General features: G+C 34.8%; 1 pseudogene; it reads right to left on the bottom strand.

The window, feature by feature from the left end:
- Positions 1-788: 788 nt before the first annotated feature.
- LOC124962250 (5-demethoxyubiquinone hydroxylase, mitochondrial-like) lies at positions 789-1,540 on the bottom strand (annotated as a pseudogene).
- Between the last annotated feature and the right edge of the window lie 13,882 nt (positions 1,541-15,422).

Raw genomic sequence — 15,422 nt, forward strand, 5'->3', positions numbered from 1 at the left:
GTCACATTTATGTGTGCTGTCTTGGAATTTATAGGCCTTATCTAGTTTTTCTTCTCCAAATTTATATCATTCACTGTCAAAAATATAGCTGACAATGATAACATGTTGTCCTCTGTTCAAAAAATACTGTATCTTAGAAGAGACTATAAAACACTATACTGACTCTTAATAAATGACTTTGGTGTTTGCTCACTCACATAAACATAATTTTATTTTTATATAAAATAGTAAAAAAGCAGTAACATTGACTTACCACTGATGCATTTATTAGTAAACTGTGGACTTGCAATGCTACTTACAGTTTCTTGGAAAAAGGTGAAATTGAGAATTTAAGGTTTGCTTGAAACATTCAGTGCCTTGACAGGAGTAAATTTTCCTTTTAGCCATGCCCTGAGGTCCCTATGTCATATAAAATAGCACAAAAAAATATAATTTTGTATTTCCTGTATTACAAATTTCAATAAGTATACATAGGAGTAAAGACATAATTGTTAGCCATAGGCCAGAACATTCTTGCAGCTCTCTTCTTCAGTATGAATGTAATGTGTTTCCTTTTAATTGTTGGATCATCTACAATTTAAAACAACCATTTCCAGTATAATGTTTCAATGTAAAAGCACTTCAAAACAATTTCATCAAACTGTCATAATAGTCAGCTAATAAAAAAATTAATGTTTTCGCAATAACCATGGTTTGGCATTGTTGATATACTCTCAAAGATCTCTGCTAGATGCAGTGGTTCTCTGCTAATTAGGCATTTATTAACAGTAAATAAGAGCGTTTTTTTAATTGGAAAAAAACTTCTAGTTTATTAACAAAATTCACATAATAATAATTGTACAGTTCTTTCTCTGCAAATGTCACTCATTAAACTACGACAGACGTGGATGAGTAGACATCCTTTAAAACTTTTCTGACAGATAGATCGCTGCACTGCATCCGGCTTGGACGGCACTCTTCAGGAGGGTGTAAACTGGGGCCTATTCTGCGTCATGCTCGAGGCCCAGGTCATGGTGCTCGAGCTCTTCATCTCGGAATTGCTTTATCACCTGAAGAAGCTCCTGGTGTCTTTCAGGGTCCTCCTCCATCAGCGTCCTGATCTGGTTGTTATAGTGATGCGCGATGGACTCTTCCACCGCCACCGTGCAGGTCTTGGCGCCCTCCTTCCCCAGCAAGGCGGTTCCTGCCCCCAGCGCAAAGCCCACCACGTTCCAAAAGGGCATGAGGACCGTGGGCCGGACCGGAAGGCCACCATCAGCTCGTTGAACTTCTTCAAATGGTCCTTTTCTTGATCCCACATTTTCTGAATGACCGGCCCAACTCTCGTCCGGCCCAGGACGGCCATCTGGCCCGAGTAGATGCGGTTCACTCCATATTCACCTGCGTGATCCACCCGGATTATCCGATCCACAGCGGCACGACTGACGTCGTCTAAGGTTGTTCCAGAACTTTGCGACCTGACGCTGATTCTTCTCCCACAAGCTGAGACGGGCCGCCGGGTGCCCATGTGCAGTCGCCATAGGGAGGGAGCTGCCGACGCCCCGGCTCAACTCGTCTCCCGGATCTCAAAGCCAAGAGAGAGCATTTATATTTAATTCACTGAGTACTTTTTATCACTTATAATTCTTAAAACTTCCATTTTCCCTATTATTTCTAGGAAATAATTTATAATACCAACCATAATTTTATAACACAGAGTAACACTTCAAAGGTAACCAAAATATTTCAAAATATTTTTAAAATATTATTGTTACACACTTCTTTAGGAAATTAAAATTTATGGAAACTTCCTGTTTAAAATCCATGAAAAAATTAATATTTTATTAAGATCCAACAAAACTTACAAATCAAAAATAAAAAACAAAATAATTGTTCCCTTCTTGTTATTTCACAATATCTTAGATATCAAATACAATGAACTTAGGATGTGTCTGTGGTACTTAAGAAATTAAAACACTAACACAGATTATGTTTAAAGAGATAAAATAAAAATAGTGTCTTTGTTAATAGTTTAGGGACTCTATAAAATGCCTTCTGAAATAATTATATTCTTATTTATGCTAATCCTTTTCTAAGGAACACTTCTGCTTCTTTATGTGCAATATAAATTTTCAACTTCTTGAATTCTTTTATTTCAGATTGATATATACATATATTTATATTGAGATAGAGATTATTCCCAGTAGTTGGTTTTATCATTGCAATTGAAGCAAATCAAGCAAGAGTTGTAAATTTACATTCATATAGGGTAAAGCTTTAAATTTTTTTGTAATTTTTCTCTTCTATTCATTTAGGAGTACATAATATCTCACAAAGTGCAAAAAGAGCAAGTTTTGAGTTTATTCCTCTACAAAGAGGAAGGGATAAAAATGCTTCATATTTTAATAGTTTACAATAGAAGAATTATCACATGAAATAAGACGTTCATATGTATCTCTTGGTACTTATTAAAGAGTTATTTTAGCAGTAACATTTTTCTTACATGGGACTTTAATGGTATTATATATCATTTTCATTTAATTTCACTAGTAATATTAAACATCTAATCTCCAAATGAACAGTTTGTTGAACATCCATTAATTAAAAAGAGAAATTATACTAAAATCATTAAGAAAAACCATAGTTATTATTCATAAATTATCTATAATCTGTATTTAATCATGTCTTATCCCACAGAGGTGGGTTCAAATTTGAGCTAATAGATGTTGCTTCCTTTCCAAATTTTTAGTATAATATACCAGATGTAATAAAAATTGTAAAGTGGGAATGTCCTCCTTTATTTATTGTTAATTTTGAGATAATTTTTTCATGCTGATAAGTATAAATATACATCAAAATAGAATGTAAAGAAAAACTAATCATTAAAATTTCTGAATTGTCATAAAATATTTTCTGTATAAATTTATGTTTTTCTTCAGTGTAACAATTTTTTGATGGGAATTTAGATAATATAATCAAATTTTTCCCTATAATTTGCCCATGTTGCAACTCAAGTGATAAACACATAGCATTACTTGAAAACAGTAAAACGTTACACCCTAGCCTAACTTTTTCGGTGTGTTTTATTACATGTTATTTGTCTATTTTATCATTCATAAAACAAAGGAAAGATAACAAATCTTTTATCTATTTCTTACAACAGAGAAAAGCAAGTAAAGATGATTTACAAAGGCCTTGTGCAGTTTTCCTCCAAAAATTATTCAAAATATTACAAAAATTCAATATTCCCATTTTTGTGGCAATAGTTTATAAAAAAAATTTAAAAATCTAGTTTGACATGCACACATGTGTGTGCACGCACACACACACACACACACATTTATAAAAGAGAAAATCAGTCTTAATCACAAAATGTTGTGTATTTGGTGGCATTCATTTCCTTCATATATTTAGCACATACAATGTGTCCTGTGCTAAGTACTGATGACCAAATAAGAAATATTTGTGTTCTCTGAATTGGCGAGTCCAAATGTCTTGCAGTGGGCATGATGCTAGTGTCTTGTGCTGTGTAACAAATTACTGAGAAATCTAAACCAAAAGAACAGCATAAACCAATATGCACATCCTGATTCTGTGTAGCAGTTGGTCTGGGCAGGCTTCACTGGGATCTTCAACTATGATATCATCATGAGGTTGAAGAAGTCAAGGTTTCAAACAGGCTGACCTTTTGTTTGCAGGGTCTATGAAGAGTCATCTTTTAAGCTCATGGGACAGGGGGTTATTGCTGCTACCTTAAAAAATGCATAGGGGAAGCCCTGTGGAAAGGATCAGAGCAGTCTGTACAGTCTGAGAGGAACTCCTGGCTGACAGAAGTTGAGAAAATAGAGATCTTTTTTCTATAATCACTCTACCATTACAATACAAGTTACTCTTTTTTTCTACAAAACCCCCATTCCCATTATTAAGCCAGTAGTAGCACCCTCTTTTACTACTAATAATTTACAGTAAACTTAATTACATCTGCAAAAACTCTTCTGCTATTACAAAAGGGTGAGGGTCATTAGGACTATATTAGTGTTCCTCCTAGCACAGATAGAAACAGGACAGAGAGAGAGGAGAGATCATCCCCTGCAGAGTATATCTTTGCACTCAACCTTGATGCTTCAATGCACAGTGACAAGGACACCAAAATGTGGAATAGTATGTTTAGCAAGAATGATGGAAACAGAAAGGTGGGGCAGGGGAAGGGAGAAGGCAAGACTGTGGTAAAGGATCGAATGGGGACACCAAGCTCCTCTTTTCTAAACTGAAGCTAATTGGCATTCTATGTCTGATGCTGCTCTTCCCTGTTCTATTTCATGTTTCACCATGGATCTCCATGCATTGATTTTTTGCTTCTATTGTCATTGTTTTTAGACATCCATTATAAATTTGGTGATATTATTATGAATCATTCACTTTCCCTTTGGAGATTTTTCAGGAAGTTTTTGAATCTTTAAACAAGTGAGAATGACTAGGTGAAACAGATGGGCCTATATTAGGGGAAAAAAAACTAATTGGAATATATATGAAGAGAATCATGTTTCTTCAGAAATTGTCTTAAGGAAGTGAAGGGGCTCGTCAGGCAAGTCCATCATTTGCAGTACAGGCCTCAGAAAGAATAGGCTGGAGCTCTGCTAACTCTGCTATCCATAGAAGAGTCTCTCTCTTTTTTTTTAATGGAAGTTTCAGTCTTACTATTAAAGACTTACAATGGATTGCTTTAAGCCCACTCACATTTCTAGAACAACCTACTTTACTTAAAGTAAACTAATTATGGACTTTAATCACATCTTTCACAACATTTAAATTAATATTTAATTACACAGTTGGGGACTTTATCATTGTGGCAATATATATCCAAATATGGTTTTTGGTTAAAACAACTATTAGTACATAATATGTTATCAGTTTTAAAACACATTTGTAGGGTCGTAATTTCTTACAATGTAATATTTTTTTCAGTTTTAAAACACATTTGTAAGTTTGCAAAAGTAATTTTCACAAATCACAAAATCTAAACAATTTTCCTCCTGTGTTTGAAAGCATATATTTTGTTGGTTTTAATGTGATTTCTAAATATTTATTAATATTTCATAATTACAGTGACCTCTGTGGTAATTCTTGGTTTGCTCTGGAATGACTGTATGGCATTGGTCAATTTATTTAACTTCTCTGAGACTTAATTGATTAAAAAATAAATAAAAATCAGGTCACATAACAAGGTTTTATGAATAGCTACAGGTAAAGTGCATTAAAAGCACCTGGCATGTAGTAAACCCTTAATGTTTAGCAGCTATTATTGCAATAGCACTTCTATTTTTCTTACCATCCCCACAAAATAGACTAATTTTGCTTTGTTTCCCATGAATGCACATCCACATAAGATCAGTTAAGGGTTTGACATAGGTTTAAAAATTTTGAAAGCGTCATTGTTACTCTCAGAAGATATGGTTTAGAATGAAGAAACCATCTTTAAGAATGGAAAGACTGGTTATGTGAAAGTATCATCAGTATGGTCTTATCACAGAAAGAGATCCAGGTACAATAGTCCACTGTGACTCAAAATTTTGTATAAACCTGCTTTAGTTATATCAATACTTATGAGGAATAGGGTTTAGAAAAATAAGTTCTATTTTGAAGTGTTTAAGAGAAGTTTTTCAAAAGGTCACAATTAAAGTGGAGACCCTCATCATGGGGTTTAGAGCATTATGAGAAACAGAGTGCTTTAATTGCATGACCAACTCTATACCAAAAACATGAAATCTAACCAATTTTCACTTACAAGTGTTTTATTAAAGACTAGGTAGCACCCTCTCAGAAGAAATTAGCAGTTATATTTCCTGTTTGCTATTTATGCTCAGGGTTCATCGATTTCAATTTAAGCAGTCTCTTTTCTACTGCAGCACTCGTATACCAGTCTATAAATCAATTATGTGCTTCCTGCTTAACAGCAGCTAATGTTGTTCTCTTTCCTGGAATTTATTGATCAGGTTTCTTCATCTTCAGCTCTCACCCTCTGCAAGCTGAGGGAGCAGACCTCTGCACAGGAGACTGTAGATGTCCCTTCTCCTGGGGCTTCTGAGGGGTCATCTGCATTTTCAATTCAAGTATGAGCATCTATCCTATTTACAGCAAGTTCATTACACTGAAATTTTCTTTTGAACAAGAATTTTCATCAAATAACTCACATTTAATTAGACACTTTAAAGAAACTTTACTTGGGATTATAAGGCAATCTTTCTCTATTGTGTATGTTTTGTGTATTCCCTGATGGACATTTGGTGGTTTCTGAGATGTATCTAAATATTGCAATACAAATAGAGCATTCTCTCTCTCCCTTTCCCCCACCACACACAGAGCAAGGAAATGTCATATTTCCCAAGTGAGACCTACTTGGGAAACAGAAGTGCTGATCATACAACATCCTTATGAGAAGAAAGTCAGTCAGTTTTATCTCTGGCCATGAGAAGTTTCTCACCCTCAAGACATGCAAATGACTTTTTGACCTGTTATTTTTTATGGTATTTGCATAATTAACTTCCAAAAACATGAGAGCTGTCAAAATTAACGGTTTGTGGTTTCCTATTCAGTTCCATGACCTTTTCCAGAGAACTTGATCTGTTCAGAGAAATAAATGCAGTAGTGTAGAGAGAAGGTGGGCAGTGGCAGAAAGAGTGGATGAGGAATGCAGATTATCAGTTAGGTAAAGACACATGACTACATTTATAGTTATTTGATATTTTGGATCCTTTCATACACTCACTTGTTTTTGTTTTAGTAAATCATTAATTTGAATAATAATAGAATAGATGATTCAGTTAGGTGTAATATTGTATTCTTCTGTTTTATTCAGGTTAATGCTACAATGTAAACCTTTTTTCAAGTGTAATGCTAACTGAAAATGCTATTTGAAAAAATATGCAAGTGATGCTGTGTTCTGCATGCTTTGGTTTGAGTGCTGGTATTGCTGCCAAAAATGTTTATTTAGTATGAATGCTAGCTTTTCTTTTATAAATTCAGAAAGTTGCAATCTGACAGCTATAATAAATCTTTAATTTCATTTCGCTTAGACAAAGTTGATATATGTTGCGCACTGGGGGCAAAGGCAAATGCAGCTACTTTTGAAGTTATTTGTTCTATTTAGTTATACATGACAGCAGAATGCATTTTGATTCACTGTACACAAATGGAGCACAACTTTTCATTCATCTGGTTGTACATGATGCAGAGTCACATCATTCATGCAATCATACAGGTACATAGGGTAATAATGTACATCTAATTTCACCATCTTTCATACCCCCATACAACCTGCCCCACCATTACTCCTCTCTACCCAATTCAAAGTTCCTCTATTCTTCCCTTTCCAACCCCCATTATGGATCCGCATTCACATATCACAGAAAACATTTGGTCTTTAGTTGTTGGGGATTGGTTTATTTCACTATTCTGCAGCTCCATTCATTTACCTGCAAATTCCATAATTTCATTCTTCTTTCAGGTTGAGTAATATTCTATTGTGTATATGTAACACACTTTTTTTTTCCCTATCCATTCATCTATTGATTCCACAATCTTTTGGTTCCACATCTATTTGTTCCACAGTTTAGCTATTGTGAATTGAGGTGCTGTAAGTATTGACATGTCTGTGTCACAGCTATCTGTTTTGTCACATTGCTTTAAACAATTTTCAGCTTTAGACTTGTCTTATAAATCAGCTCTCTCAGTCTACCAATTGCTTCATTATACCTTATATCTAGTATGAATGCATGTTGAAAATGAGCAGGATAAAGCACATTTGCTTAAATCCTGCTATGGCTAACATGGAGGCTAATCGCCTTAAAATTATAATCATAGTAGTAGTTCATCCTTTAGTCTGGAAAAGACCAGATCCCCAAATGACCTCGGTTCCTTTTCCAGTTCTGGGGAGATCCACTAACCCTCACATGTTGCCCTGGCACAGGGGGCTTTTCCTGCTAATCAGATCAATGAGTATCTCTGGGATCCAGGGACATGACAGGAGACATCAGAGCAGTTAGGGAACCTCCAAATCTTGCATGCTCATGGAAAATCAACTGTTAAGAAACGTTGCTTATTCCATCTCATCTTATATATGTGGTATATATATGCATATATATACATATATATACACATTATGTATATCACATTTTCTTTAATCATTCATCTGTTGAAGGACCCTAGATTGGTTCCATAGTTTAGGTATTGTGAGTTGAGCAATTATAAATACTGATGTCGCTATGTCACTGTAGTATGGTGATATTAATTCCTTTGTGAATAAACCAAGGAGTGGGATACCTGTGTCAAATGATGGCTCCATTCTAAGATTTCTGAGGAATCTCCATACTGTTTTCCATAGTGTTTGCACCAATGTGCTTTCCCATCAGTAATGTATGAGTGTACCTTTCCCCCCACATCCTCCCAACATTTGTTGTTGCTTGTATTTTGATAATTGTCATTTTGATTGGAGTGAGATGAAATTTAGAACAGTTTTCTTTACATTTCTCTAATTGCTAGAGATGTTGAACATTTTTTTATCTTTTTGTTGATTGATTGTATATCTTCTTTTGTGAAGTGTCTGTTCAGTCCCCTAGCCCATTTATTGATTGGGTTATTTGGGTTTTTCTTTGGTGTTAATTTTTTTGAGTTCTTTATATATCTAGAGATTAATGCTTTATCTGAGGTGTATATGGTAAAGATTTTCTCCCAATCTGTAGGCTGTCTCTTCACATTATGGATATTTTCTTTTGCTGAGAAGAAGCTTTTAAGTTTAAATCCATCCCATCTATGGATTTTTGATTTAATCTTAGGAGTTAAATTTAGGGAATCTTGCACTTTAGAGCATATATTAAGGAAGTCAGATCCTAGGTCAGCGTGGTGAAGATTTGGGCCTACTTTTACTTTTAGTGGGTACAGGGTCTCTGTTCTAGTGCCTAAGACTTTGATCCACTATGGAGGTATGAAGGATAGTAGATTGAAACAGATGTTATTATTACCCTATGTACGTATATGACTGCATGACAGATGTGATCCTACAATGTATACACTCAGAAAATGAGATATTATACTCCATTTATATGTGATTTATTAAAATGCATAGATGCATTCTACTCATGTATAACTAATTAGAATAATCAAAAATAACTAAAAATGAAACATTACTTAGCCTCATTTACTAACCAGGAATCTTGGAGAATTTCAGCTTATCATTTTTCTCCTTTAGAAAATGAAGAGTTCAACATAAACAAGGAAAAAGAGTATAGCCTTAGAGGGTGTTGATTGAAAACTTTGATCTCCTCATCTCTTTCATGGTTATTTTACTGATTTCTCACCTTGTTCTCAGAAAATATTTTAATTAAGGTAAGCTCTAGCTTTATCTGGGTGACTGCATCACATTGAATTTCAGCATTGACAGTTCTAACTAAATTGACCTTCTGCACTGCAGCAAGTGACCATTCATGCCAGTAAAATTCTTAGTTTATAAGCAAGTGTCCTAGAATGAGAACTGACTTTGGGGGATAATGATATTTCAGAGCCAAGATTTTGAAATAAAACCATTCTTCCTGCCATCAAAATAAAATATAAGAAAAGGTGAAAAGGAAGTTAATATCTTCTTTTGCCTTTTTAATAATCTGTTTAGAAGACTGTGCATTGCTAAGTCACCTGGATTTTGTTTGAAGTGGTCTGTTAATGTTATGATAAAATCTTAGTTGAAAGCTTATATGTTAAATTAGATGGAAAGAGAATTTGCAAATTGGAGTTGAAATTTCATGAAGATTTCTATGTTAGCAGTGTCCCTGAACTCCCTTTTGGCTTAAGTTTTTAGGGATAAATCCCAACATTTTAACTGTTTTCATTTAGGAAAGAAAATTTAAATTTGATGAAACTATTAAGAAAACTGAACCTAGAAACTTTAATATTCCACTGATATATGCTATAGTTCATATGCATGAGAGATGAAATTCTTGTATGAGATAGATTAATAAAAAATAAGTAAAGAAAATTAAGTGCTTTCTAAAATGTTTACTTTTGATAAGAAAATTTCTTTATTTAGAGATTAATGTTATCTGTTGAAATACTGACTTTTAGATATCTCATGTCTGAGTGGGATTTTTGTTGTCAAACAATAGTGAATTGAGTTTAGCTTTCCATTTTTTATACTTTAGGGTAACTTTCAGGTAATGTGGATTAACTGGTTTGCATTGTTTCTTCTTTTTCCAATTTTTCTCATAAGCTGGTTAATAATATTTACAGTCAATGGAAGAAATTTTCCCCAAACTTTTCTCAACATTTTATTTTCTATTTTAGTTTGCACATATAAATGTATGATTATTCTACTCAATTTTATGATTAACTCTCCTATAATTAAAAGAAGCAAACCAATTCTATTATTCTAATTACATGTGATCTATTTGTTAGCTCTCTAAGTAGCAACTACATCCCTTGCAATTCATTAGGGCTTTTACTATGAAATCATTTTCAGAAAATGAAAAAAATATTTTATAAATAACCACATGTAGTTTTAACATATATACAAAATTAATTTCAATTAGAATCTGTAATGGTGATGTGTGATATAAATATCTAAATGCTTTTGTGTAAGGATTTTAAACATATCTTAAATGTGTTTTCTGGAATGAGCATTCATTTCCTGAGTATCTTGAGTACCTCAACTATTTCCAGGTATCTTGATCTGGGAAGTTTTATAAGGATATCAAAACACTGTTTAAAGTAATTGGCTATCCTTCTGAAATTCCCTGGACAGCTTTTCAGACTAATGCTTATATAATTGCTTCTCAAACAGGAAAACACATATTTGCAGGATATGGGTAAGTTCTGATGTGTACTTGTCAGTTGTCTGTCTGCATGTTTTCAGCTAAAGACTGAGGACAGTTATGTACTTCTGGTGCACTAAGACTTCTATCTTATATCAGGGGGCTAGATGGTTTCTTGATTAATTCAAGGATAACTGTGAGAAGATTGTGTTCACCACAATGACTATCACTGGGTCCTTAGTTTCATGGTTTTTCTTGTAGGCAAACAGAAAGAGAAAGAAGAAACATTAGTCAAGCAGTGGCACTATGATACTAAAAAAAAGCTTGTACACTGCTGAAAATATCTTTCTGTGTTATATTCTGCCATGTGCCAAGTTCAAAACTGATGGCTGTCAGTCCCATTGAATGTTTGTTGGATGTTCTCATCACCGAAGTGTGTAAATAGTATATGACCACTGAAGTGTGTATTTAGCACATAATGAAATATTTATGTTTAAAAATAAAGGTAATTATAGTTCTCATTCAAAAGGATCTTCTAAAGTTTCTAAAGGAGTTTTGTCATTGCTGTATGTTTTGTCTTAATTTGCATCAGGCAGACTGATAAGAAATGGAGAAAGTATTGGGTGAAATTGAAAATTGGTAGTTATGTAAATTAGGTAGCTCTTACCCCTTTCTCTTTTTTCCAATTTACTATATTATCCTCAGCTACCATCTTCTTTTCCCCATTTTTACTCACTTTATGGTAATTTACTTCTGTTATAAGAACAGAAAACATTTTATAAGACAAACTCATTTGGAGTTTCACATTTTCAAAATATAAAGGAAAATAATCTATTAAAACTTCATGAAGTTCCACAATAAATGGTATTTTTAATTTAAAAACAACAGAAAAGACAACATATAAGATATTTGAAGTCATTTGAAATTCCAGACAACTGAGTTATAAATTTTGTGTGTATGCCTATATAATCACCAATTACAAATTATAATAATATTTATCTCCATTTTCCAGAGAAGGAGATGGAAGACAAAAGGGCACATAACTGGGTCAAGTATACACCATAGTGGGTTTTGAGTTCATATAGCAGTTTCAAACTCAGATCCAGGTGTTCAGAGTTCATGAACACTCTCCTTCTTTATACCTCCTGTATAGTTAATGCTTCCAATATTTGATATGATACACTTTAATATTTTTAGGCTATATTTTCAATGATTCAGAGTGATTCTACTACCATAAGAGTAGTGTAACACTTGCCTTATAAAAATAAGTATTTTCATCAATTCTATAGCCACAGATGTTTGAAATAAATATGTGCTTTTTAATTGGGTGCAGTGGCAAAAGTCTGTAATCCCAGTAACTCAGAAAGCTGAGGCATGAGGACTGTGAGTTCAAATTAGTCTCAGCAATTTAGCTGGGCACAAATTAACTCAGAGAGACTCTATTTCTATGTAACATATGAAAAAGGGAACAGGATATGGCTCAGTGGTTAAGTGCCTCAGCTCAAACCCTAGTATCACCAAAAAAAAAAAAAAAAAGGATATACTTAGTTCTTCTAACTTCTGATTCTGAAAGAGATCTTGCAGAAGTTTTTGTTTCTACTTGCTCTGATTACTACTGACAGAACAAACACTCTACCATGAACATAAACATAACCACTAATGCAATTTAAATTTAGTATCTGTAATATGCACAGTTTTCCAAAGAGATGGCATACTTCCAGGATAAAATAAAATATAAAGAAACAAATCCAATGTCACTTGTATCAAAATAAGAAGAGAAGGAAATAAAAGGGAATTCATGTTACTGGCAAAAGACATATACATATTCAAAAGGACTGAGAAATTAATGGTTGGATTTGAGTGTCAAAAATGAACTTAAAGAGCAAACAGACTTAGTTTTGCAGGTGTCTATCACTCTATTGACTTTACATAAAACTTCTGTTGTGACTATTTTTATTGATCTGTGACAGTACATATATATTCAAACTAAAATTTGACCCAATTGTGTGACAAGCAGTGAGAGATGTTAAAAAGTTAGAGTTGCCCTGAATATTTTAGTATGATTAGCTATCATATGCAAGTACATGCTAATGTGGATGGTAATAGAGGTTCGTTAGATTCCATAGTAAAAATTATGATCATTTACTATGCTTTGGCATGTCTTCAAATATATTTAAGAGTAAAAAAACACTGTAGCAGATACCAAGAATAAAAGTACATAGTTATTAGAAGCATAATGTGGAAATACATAGATTTTATCTCTAACCAAAAACCAGTGTAATTTTGATTTTCTGGAGTTTTATTTTTAATCAACTGTTGGCTTTAATAAGCTATGTCCAATGAATAGCAGAAAATATATATCATCTCTTTTATTAACATTCCAAAGGATTAAAGAACTATATTGCAAAATAGCTATATTGCAAAAGAGCTATATTGTAAAAGAGCTTGCACTTCTGAGTGTCCACAATGCACAGGTGTGCCCATTAAGACTATATGACCATGCATTAGTGTAGAGAGCTCTAAGATGTGGCTGGCATTGGGCCAAGAGGTGGCACATAATTCGTGTTAACATGGCATGATCTACCTTTGCCCAATTGGTTGATGTCTCTTCTGCTCCAGTGGTCAACAGATGTTCCTCATTCTTTCTTAATTGGTACTGTGGCACATGCTCCAACCATGCTACTTAATCCTAAGCTGACTGGCTACCTTAGTGTATATAAGACATTCTCTTCACCTGGGAGGAGATCTCAGAATGGAGGACTAAGAATGCACCTATAGGAAGCACCTCTGATAAGTAGTACCTCTGATAGGATGTAGGATGCACCTCTAAGAAGAAGCAGCAGACCTTTAAGAAGTAGCACCTCTTAAAATGTAGCCTCTCTGAAAGCCATAGCCTCTCTGAAAGCAGTAGCCTCTCTGAAAGCAGTAGCCTCTCTGAAAGCGTAGGACCTCTAAAAGCAAGCAAGCCTCTCTTCTATAAACTAGCAAACAAGCAAACAAGAAAAAAAGCAGCCCAGAAATAGAAGTAGTTCATTCGCAGTCCACCACTAGTAAATTCCCATGGATTGTTGCTGCAGGCGGCAACAAATGGTGGCCCATACGGGGAAATCGGCATGGCGGGTAAACTGAGGAACCTCGCAGGAATAGGGCAAGGGAAAGTTGTTCATTCCCAGTCCACCCCTGAAAATCGGCATGACTGGTAAACTGAGGAACCTTGCGGGAGTCTCTGGCTAGAGCGGCTTAAGGGCGAGGGATAGTAAGAAGAAGGGTCGGTCAAAGACCCAAATGACTAAGGTCACAAAAGACACGACAGTGAAGGAAATCACTGCACGATCACATATTCAAACTCTAGCAAAAATAAGCCCATGGTTTATAGAGGAAGGGCTGCTCAATATGCCACAATGGGGTCTTCATAAACAGGATCTAATAGCGACAGAAAAACAGGGGGCTTCTCTTTCTAAAAGAACGTTTCCTATGTGGCAATTAATTAGGGAATGTTTAACTTCATCTAAACCTAGCATCCAGGAAAGTGTCGCTGAAAGTGCAGAAGCCTTAGGAGAAGTACAAGAGCAAGAATGTGTTAAAGAGAAGAATTGAGTAGTAGTGACTTAGAAAGTAATTACTCAGATAATTCAAGAAAAACAAGGGAAAAATGTAGGGGAGAGCTAAATCTAATACAAAGAACCCCAAAATTCATGGAACCTGCCCGTATTTGAGGACCAAAATAGACAGTTACCATCAACTATTAGAAAAACTTTAAAGAGGCAGTTATGACTGATTGTAAACAGTTGTGCAGAGTAGTGTTATCTGGAGGACAATATCTGATTTAGAGAGCTCAGTGGCAAGAAATATCTGTTGAAACTGCTCGCAAAAATGCAGCAGCAGGGTTTCCTGGTAGACAAACCTAAGGCCCTGAATGTTTCTTCTAATGGTACTGCTACAGTAGTTACTCACCAAGATACTATCATTCAGATTACATCTCAAAAATCAGCTCAATTGGTGGAAATGGAAGCAGCTATCATAGCCCTTGTGAAGTTTAAGGAGCAACAAATGAATATCTCTACTGATAGTAATTATATCACTCAGGTGATTAGAATTAGAATTGGCTAGACCCATAGCCCCTCATCAGCTGATTTAGCCACTCAGATGGTTTTCATCTTTCCTCAGTAAAACAAGCCAGAACAATTGTTGACATGACCCCAGTTTTGGTAAACTTAGGTTTATTCATGTGTCTGTGTTAGTATTTTATTGCATGTGTAAGATGCGCCTAAGCCAACAAAGGGATAAGATCATTGTAAAAAAATACACTTGCTGCCTTAGAAGCTGAAACTGTTCGGTCATCTCAAATGGATGACTGGTAGTCAGTGATGAGAAAGTCTCGTGTGGCTGACATATCAACCTAAGACAGGAGCCAAGACAATAATATCAAGCTTCTTGGTTATCCAATGATGGGTAAGAATGTCAGTAAGACATGTGGACGCCTAAGATGGGCACAGTCGATCCAGGTGTAGTGATGGCTATCATGCATCCATTAGAGTTTTCTTCACCTTTTAAAACTAAAAAGGGGGAGATGTAGAGAGCTCTAAGATGGTGGCTGGCGTTGGGCCAAGAGGTGGTGCATAATTAGTGTTAACATGGCATGATCTA

The sequence above is a fragment of the Sciurus carolinensis genome, chromosome 12 (genome assembly GCF_902686445.1).
Source record: "Sciurus carolinensis chromosome 12, mSciCar1.2, whole genome shotgun sequence".
Classification (NCBI taxonomy): Eukaryota; Metazoa; Chordata; class Mammalia; order Rodentia; family Sciuridae; genus Sciurus; species Sciurus carolinensis.